Genomic DNA, 9,503 nt, shown 5'->3' on the forward strand with positions numbered 1-9,503 from the left:
ACTTAACTTACTGAATTAGCTCCCTGGACACATCAGCGCAATTTAGCATGGCCAATCCACCTAACCTACAGACTTAACACTGAGCAAATGTACCATCACATTGAACACTATTTGCATCATGTGTAATGGCTTTACACACTGGTAACTCCACCTAGTGAAAGCAAGTTGCGCCTACCACCCGAATTCTATGCATCCAAACGCGGTTCTACGCTGTACATCCTCATTTGTGCTGCTGGAAGTGGTTCTGCACTCAGATCTGAATGGGTTTACTTTGTTTGCTTCCTCAGATTCCTGCTTTAAATAAACACATCAATCAGGAACAACTCTATGTAATGGTTTTCATGAACACAATGTGAGTTGGCTGAAATTACGTGTTTGCACTTTCACTGATACTCTCTCTCCCCAGGAGCTGCAGTCCTTCCACAGCTGATTCAGACAGCACTGTCCTTCCTGTGACATGTCCAACCGAGAATGGAAGGCCAAGCTTGAATAACCTTCAGTGGGGAACAGAGCGACAGGTTTAAAACATTTACGATGCCCCCAGCGGAGAATTGAGCCCTGTGACAGGCGGGGACACTAACCACGATACTGTGGAGGACAATATCATCGAAGGAGACCCTTCAGCCTGTTGTGGCCGCACTTGTCCAACACAACTGCTTAACGACCTGAATCAAGTTTTCCATGATTTAGAACATAGTCTTATATGTTTTACCATCACAAATTCACATGTCATTTTTTTTCAGGTTGGAACAATTCCTGCCTCGCTGACCCTTTCGGCAAATCGACTCAAACTTTTCTGCCTTTTCCTGAAATCTCTTGGCGCCAGTGTTCGATCCCTCCAACAATAGCAAACGCTTCTTTCAGTCTATCCTATCCATATCCCTCATTATTTTGTACATCTCAGTCATGTCTTCTCCTATCTCCTCTGCTCGGCGACAAACAACCTCAGTTTGTCCAATCTCTCCTCACAACTGAAACTCTTCAGCCCAGACAATATCCCAGTAAATCTCTCCTGCATTATTCCCAGTGTGATCACATCCATGCTCTTCTGTGAGTTGCAGGACTGCACACTTTAATCTAGCTGGAGCCAAATGAATTCTTTTTTACGATTCTGTTACAGTATGAGGGCGTCGCTGGCTCGACAGTATTTATTGCAGTCACTTTTTTTTCACAGCGGATAGTTGAGATTCAACCATATTGTAGTGAGTCTGGAGTCACATGGAGGCCCGAACAGGTCAGAATGGCAGTTGCATTCCTTAAATAACGTCAGATGATTTTGTTTTTTTTTAACAATTGGCTATGGATTTACAGGAGTTATTAGATTCGTATTTCCAGATATTTATTGAATCCAAATTCTACCACCTAGCATAGTCGGAGTCAAACCCGAGTCCGTGGTTTCTGAATAAACAGTCCAGTGGTCAGTGGTAACAGCGCTCGGCCATTGCAGAAAAGCAGTGAAACTGATCTTATCCAGTGAAGTCGCTGTTCTCCGATACTGTTCTGTGCCATTTTCATGAGCTTGACCGCCCCCCACCTCACCCCACAACAATCTCTGGTCCATGTTGGTAAAAGCTTCTACATGAGGATTGATCTCACAACAGTGGTAACCAAATGGATCAAATGGTCTGTAGGCCCCACTCAGCAACAGTGACCGCAGCCACACAGACTGATCGGAATCAACGTGAGAGTCAGTGTGCGATTCTCCAGTGCCTTAATGAAATAGGAAATGATTCCATAAACACATGATAAAACAGCAGCGCTCCGAAAGCTAGTGCTTCAATAAAACATGTAAGATCATAACCTGTTGTTGGGTGATTTTTAACTTTGTACTCCATAACCAACACCGGCATCCCCAAATTAATTAAATGGGGGTATGGGATGGAAAGTTTGGTTAGTGATCGTAGGAGCGAAGAAATCTCTGAGAACGGGTGGATTTGAATTCTGAAACACAGAAATGTGATCGAGCAGAACTTGAAGGAAAAGAGTCATCACTTTGGAGAAAATTACCATGTTAAAATAACTCATTCCTTTGTGTTTCACAAAAGACTGTGACTGATGGAGCGCTAGCGGCTAGAACTCGGATTTGAACCGAGGTTGCTGCAGCCACAACGCAGAGTACTAGCTACTACACGATCACGGCACCCCACAGATGAACGCCCAATATAGCAGCAATAAGTACAGTATCATAAGAAATGTTAGGCAGAGCACCAAATGCACGACATCAGTGCTGAGCGAACAGTGGCAGATGTGGGAACTCAGAATGGGCTGACCGTTTAACTTCAGTGCCCCAAGTGGCTGTGGTGATTCCATCATTAATATGCTGAAGGCTGAGACAAATAGATTTCTCTAAAACATCAAAGACTCCGGAGACAGTGTAGCTTTTGTTGAAATATATGCTGCAATAGCAATGCAGTTTAACATTGGCTCCTTCACCAGCTCCCAAGAGAAGGCAGTAACCACTGCTGCCACAGAGTCCCAATTCCCAGCCCCAGAATCAGAGGAACTGAGTGGCGCAGTCGCGATGATCCAAGTTGAAATCGGGATGGGAATGAGGTCGCAGAGATACTCGATGGCTCCAGTGACACAACCGGTGAATGCACGATATTTCCATGACGGTTTAGAGGCGCAAGCAATTCAGAGGTTGGAAGTGCTCATGGTCAAAGGCGGGGCAGAAGGGAAAATTTGTTCCCGTTTATAATAACAGCAATCTACAGTGCATCTTGCTGAGATAACTGAGTACCACAACTGGAGCGAGGGCGGCTGGCTTGAAGTTTGATTTTACTTCACTTTCACCCACTTCCCTGGAATGAATTGCTTTCACCATTTTTATTTCCAATTGTTTGGAATCTCCTTGTAGTCCGAAGCTTTCTTCCTCATGGTGAATTGCATGATTAACTGTTGTATGATCTGCACACTGCTAAATCCCTGCCACTACATGTAAATATGAATCATTGATCTATATGAGAAAACAGTGGACATCACAGCAGGCATGCTGCGTAGGTTTGCAGGCGACGTCAGTATTGTAGACAATGAAGAAGATCATCTAAGATTCAAAATTCTTAATCCAATGAGTCGTTGGACTGAAAAAATGTGACATGGAGTTAAATCTGGATAAGTGGAAGGTATTCCATTTTGGTATAACAAAAGGAGCAGGGTTTGACGTCGTGTTGGAGAACACGGAAGCTAGGGATGCAGGTACATAATTCATTGTAATTTGCATCACCTACAGACAGGATGGTTCAAAGGCATTTAACTTACTTCCCTTCATTGCTTAGTCTTTTGTATACACTAGTTGGGACGTTAAGTTTAAGTTTTTCAGGACATTGATGAGGCCTCTTCTGGAATATCTTGTCCAGTTCTGGTAGCCCATTTCGACCAACCGCGGCCCGGATTCGATTTCCGAGCAGGGAAGAAATTTTCAGTATAGCTGTTAGGATGTGCCCGCATCTCCCTGGTAGTCTAGTGGTTTGGATTCGGCGCTCTCACTGCCGCGGCCCGGGTTCGATTCCCGGTCAGGGAAGCAGTTTTCAGCGGGTTTGTAGGCTGCATGTTCTTCGCAAATGCGCTGTACAGTTATTTATTGATCTTCGTGGTTCCTGGGTGCTGCAGTGTGCAGTGGTTCGTTGAAATAGTGTCCTCATTCAGATTTGTTTGTATGTGTAGTGGTGATTGCTTCTGTCGTTAAGTTCTTTGTTCGCGTGCGTTGTTTTCCTGTAGACACTGATTTGAATTGACCATTGACTGTTTGCTCTACTGTGGCATCTAGAAATGGCCCTTTGTTGCTGTTCTCCTCTTTTGTGAATTTTATGCCAGTAAGGATATTGTTGATGGTGTTTTAGGTTTCCTCTAATTTGTTTCATTGTTTGATGACAGAAGTGTCATCGCTGTAGCGGACTCAAAGACTGGGTTGGATCTTTGGAATGGCTGTTTGTTCGAGTGTCTGCATTATTACTTCTGCTCAGAATCCTGATGCTGGTGGTTTCATATGTATTTCGTTGATTTATTTGTAGGGCTTGTTACTGAATATGAAGTGGGTGGTAAGGCACAGTTCCATGAGGTCGACAGCGTTATCTTTGCTGATTAAATTGATGCTGTGTTTGTGTCTTTGGTTCTTCGAGTAGTGTCTTCAGTTTTCTTTGGCCACGTTGATTTCAGTGGATGTGAACAGGGCTATTATGTCAAAGGACAACATTATTCCATCCTCTTCTATCTTAGTGTCTTTGGTGTTCAGGAATTCTTGGATGGAGTAAATGGAGTGGAGTGAATCTTTGACTTGGTGTTTTAGCCTTCAGTGGAGGCCTTTGACTAGTCTGTATATTGGTGTTCCAAGTCGTGAAACTATGATCTAAGCGGGGGGCTCCTGGTTTGAAGAGGAGGAGAACAACAACAAAGTGACATTCTTCGATGTCACAGTCGAGCGAAGAGTCAATGGGGAACTTCAAACTAGCATCTACAGAAAAACAACACACAAACCAAATACTTAACTGCAGAAGCAATCATCCCAACACCCACAAACGAAGCTGCATCAGGACATTATTTCAACGAGCCACTACAAACTGCAGCACAGAAGAACTACGAAAAGCACAAGAGAAATACGTACATAGTGTATTTAAGGAGAATGGCTACCCAATAAACGCAGTCCGCCGATTTCTCATTGATGCTTTCAAGCTGACTCTCAAAAATTCGGTTTGTCCCTCCATTCTTTCCATTTTGTTTTTTGTGGGTTTTGAAAGCATTTGCAATCCTCTGAGTATTGGAGTTGGGAAGTTATGTTGTGCCTGTACAAGACATTGGTTAGACCACTTTTGGAATATTGTGTGCAATTCTGGTCTCCCACCTATCAGAAGAATATTGTGAAATTTGAAAGGGTTCTGAAGCACCAATGGGTCCACAGAGGGGAAGAGGCCATTCTGCTGCCCTCAGTGTGGGAAGGCCTTCAGTGATTCCTCTGCTCTGCTGTCGCATCAGTTGGTCCACATCGGGGAAGGCTGTTCTCCGGCCCCAAGTGCGAGATGGCCTTCAGCAGTTCTTCCCAACTGCTGAGACACCAGTGGGTCCACACTGAGAGAGGCCGTTCTTCTGCCCCGAGTGCAGGAAGGGCTTTGCTATTTCTTCCAACCAGCTGGCCCATTGGTACGTCCACATGGGGGCGAGGTCGTTCAGTTGCCCTAAGTGCAGGAAGGCCTTCATCAATTCCTCAGCCCTGCTGATGCACAGTCCGTCCACACCGGGGAGAGGCCTTTCAGCTGGTCCGAGTGTGGGAAGAGGTTCATGTTTTCCTGCAACACCCACCAAAAGAGGGAGTTTGACCCCATCCCACAGCTCACCAATAGGATAAACAACACACTGAGGAATCAACAAAAAAACGGACAGATAACCAGGTCTGACCTACAAAGAATGAAACCTGAAAGCAACAACACCCCCAGATTCTATGGACTACCCAAAGTGCACAAACCAGACATCCCACTCAGACCCATAGTATTTCTACCAGGGACACCATCACACAAACTGGCCATAGAACTACAGCAGTAACTGAAACACCTGATCAGCGGATCCAGACAATCTATACAATCGACACAGGAATTCTTGGACATCATCAGAAATATACACATAGACAAGGAAGAAATTGTGGTCTCATTCGATGTAACGGCACTGTTCACCTCCATCGACAAAACCCTAGCCAAAGAAACAATAGCCAAACTCCTGGACAGACATAACAGACAACCGGACGTTGAACCTATCAACAAAGACAGCATACTTAAACTACTGGACTTGTGCCTCACAACACGCTTCACATTCAACCACCAAATATACGAACAAATCAACGGAACACCCATGGGCTCACTGATCTCTGGACTCATAGCAGAAGCAGTAATGCAAAAATTAGAACAAACAGACTTACCACAAATTCAACCTAAACTCTGGGTCAGATATGTGGATGACACCTTTGTAATAATGAAAAACACAGAAATAGAGAACACACACCAGATCATCAACGCCACACTCACAGGAATCCGATTCACTAGAGAGGAAGAAAAGGACAACCAACTCCCATTCCTAAACGTGACAGTACGGAGAACACCGAACAGAGAATTCACCACAAAGGTTTACAGGAAAACCACACACACAGACCAAGTCCTGAACAACGAAAGCAACCACCCCAACACACACAAACGAAGTTGCATCAGGACACTATTCAAAAGGGCCACAACACACTGCAGTACACCAGAACTGCAAAAAGAGGAAGAGGAACACCTATACAATGTATTCGCCAAAAACGGATAACCTCGCAATTTCATCAACAGATGCCTAATGGAGAGACAACGGAACGATGACATGCCGGAACCCAAAGGATTAGCCAAACTACCATACATCAGGAGCATTTCTGAACTGACAGCCAGACTACTGCGACCACTAGGACTCATAACAGCACACAAACCAACAGCCAAGCTCAGACAACAACTCACCAGAACGAAGGACCCGACACCCAACATGAGCAAACTAATGTAGTAAACAAAATCCCATGCAAGGACTGCACAAAACACTACATCGGACAAACAGGAAGACAGTTAACGATCCGTATACATGAACACCAACTAGCCACGAAATGACACGACCAGCTATCCTTAGTAGCCACACGCACAGACGACAAGGAGCATGAATTCGACTGGGACAACACTACCATTATAGGGCAAGCCAAACAGAGAACAGCCAGGGAATTTGCAGAGGCATAGCACACATCCACAGACTCTATCAACAAACACATCGACCTGGACCCAATATACCGGCCACTACAGCGGACAGCTGGAACTGACAACCGGAAGAGGCAGAGACAGGCCACGATAAATGCCGGAGGAAACAGCACAGAAGCGCTTCACAGGAGGCTCCCACGCACTGAGGATGTCACCTAGACAGGGGACAAAACGTTTGTAAGACAAATTCCCAGCTCAGCGAACAGAACCACAACAGTACAGTGACTAATAGGGAAGGCAAAAAAGAGATTGGCCTATAAATGGAGGATAAAAGTAGGGAGGTTATAGTGGAGGTTTTGATTGAAAGGGCAGTGAAGATTCAACCAGCTGACAGTGGATCTGAAATCACATGTAGATCAGACCAGGTTCGGACAGCAGGAAACCAGATAAGTTTTGACAACAAACCACAACGATTTCATCATTTGACTCTTAATTCCAGAGTTATACTGAATTCAGATTCCACCATCTGCTGTGGCAGGTTTTGAACCCAAGTCTCCAGAATATTATCTGGGTGAATAGTCTGGTGATAATAAAGTCGGCGATCGCCTCCCCTGAACACATTTGCTTATTGTGTTTAGAGATAATAGAGGAGCAAGAGGTTTTAGCAGCTGTTAAGTTGTTGATGTTACATAAGGATACATCAGCATTCTCAGTAATGGCACACAATGAAGTCAGTGTCCTGTATCAGAGGTAAGGGCTCGGGAACCATAAGAAATAGGAACAGGAATATGCCATTCAGCCCCTTGAGCCTGCTTCTCCCTTCAGTAGGATTCTGGGTGCTCTGGCATTCCCCACATCCACTTTCCTGACCTTTTCCTGTAACTGTCCATCCCCCGACTGATCCCGAATCTATCGATCTGAGTTTTAAATGTGATATGAAGGCTGTCAACAGAGTTACTGGGGTGGGGGTGGGTGTAGGACGGGGGCTCAGGTCGAACTTGGGGACTAAAACAATGGCTTCACACTTCACAATATTTAACTAAGGGAATGTTTATGGTTATCCAATGCTGGAAATTGGGCAGGCATTCAAATAAAATTATTGGTAAAATTTGAATAACAGAGGAGTCGGGAGAGAAGTGGTGTTCAGGCACAGTTGGCTATCATCAGTATTAATGCCAACACCAGCAGCTACGGTTAAACAAATAATAACGGAAGACGCTAAAAGCAGACCCTCCCAGAGGATAGAGTGATGCTGGAGAGGGTCAGTACTGTCATTAACCCTGATCAAGGCTGTCCGCAGGTCGACGAGGGAATGTTCATCCCTGTCACCGTTGCAAAGAATGTCAAACATGACCTTGATAAGAACTGTTTCACTGGTGGAAACGAGACTAGAGGGCTTTAAACACAGAATTCTGGAAGAGATGGGAATGGCTAATTCAACAATGTTACATCCAAACCAACACTTTCATTGGTGCGATAATAATAGTGTTTTGGTTTTTATTTCGAAGATTCTCAGCAACACTGAGTAAGAAGCAACAAAATTAACACAAGAAATACTGCAATTGCTACAATGTGCCTGCTCTCAATAGGGGGCCATCTGGTGTGAAATTAACTGTCCACAAGGAGCAATATTTGAAAGGAATTACCCAGTTCATAGTTATAAGAGGGGAGACACAGACTGCTTGATACAAATACATAATGGGCGGGAATAGGCCACTCGGCACTTCGAGCCTGCTGCAACATTCAATAAGATCATGGCTAATCTGAATTCAACCTCAACTCTACATTCCAACACATCCCAGACAATCTTTCATCCACTTGGTTATCAAGATCCTATCTACCTCTGCCTTAAAGATTTTGAATCCACTGCCTTTGGAGGAAGACACACAACCCTCAGAAAGAAAAGAAATCATCCTCATTTTGGTCTTCTACATTAAAAATATGACCCTGTACTTTCAGATATTAAGATAAGGATACAAGCTGCATTCAAATAATACCTGTGGTACAGTTAACTATGTCAAAGTGCTTCACATGAACATAATGAAAATTCCTTTAAAAATCACAAGACCGGAGCACAGATTAGGACAGGTGACCAAAGACTTGATCAAAGGGGCAAGTTTAGGGCAATCTTTTAAACAGGTTCAATTTCCCAAACATCAGAGGACAAAGACGGGAACAGCAAACACAAAATAGCAAAGAATGGGAAACAACAGAGTAGTCATAATGCCACAGGATGAGTAATCCAAGGAACATGAGTTCAAATCCCACCAGAGCAAGAGGTGAGATGTGAATAATTCAAAGCATAAACGGAGAACACAAAGTTCGTATCAGTATGGTATCGATGGCACTGACGTCAATTGTCATAAAAACCCATGTTCACCAATGTCTTTCAGGAGGGAAACTGCCATCCTTACCTGGTCTGGCTTACGTATGACTCCAGACCCACAGCAATGTGGTTGACTGTTAAACTGCCCTCTGAATTGGCACAAGCAAGACACCTTGCACTTCGGGATGGATAACAAACATCAAAATTGTGAAAGTGTCATAACAGAAATTGCTGGAGAAACTCAGCCAGTCTGGCAACACCGGTGGAGAAAGAGAGAAAGAAACATAGTCAATATCCTGGCCTGAGCCCAGAACAGTTGTGAAGAAGGGTCACAGCACTTGAAATGTTAACTCTGCGTCTCTCTCCACATGTGCTGCCAGTCCTATTGAATTTCTCCAGCATTTGATGCATTTTGTGTTTCAGATCTCCAGCATCTGCAGTTCTTCATTATACTGACTTAGAGAAGCTCAAATCCCATAAAAGGG

The 9,503-nt window shown here is 44.3% G+C and overlaps 1 non-coding gene across 1 annotated transcript; it reads left to right on the forward strand.

Annotated features, from left to right (window-relative positions):
- Nucleotides 1-3,448: 3,448 nt before the first annotated feature.
- On the forward strand, nucleotides 3,449-3,520 carry trnae-cuc (transfer RNA glutamic acid (anticodon CUC)). Its single transcript has one exon. It is a non-coding gene; the product is annotated as a tRNA-Glu (tRNA).
- The last annotated feature ends 5,983 nt before the right edge of the window (nucleotides 3,521-9,503 follow it).

Source organism: Chiloscyllium punctatum, chromosome 31, assembly GCF_047496795.1.
Source record: "Chiloscyllium punctatum isolate Juve2018m chromosome 31, sChiPun1.3, whole genome shotgun sequence".
In the NCBI taxonomy this organism is placed as follows: Eukaryota; Metazoa; Chordata; class Chondrichthyes; order Orectolobiformes; family Hemiscylliidae; genus Chiloscyllium; species Chiloscyllium punctatum.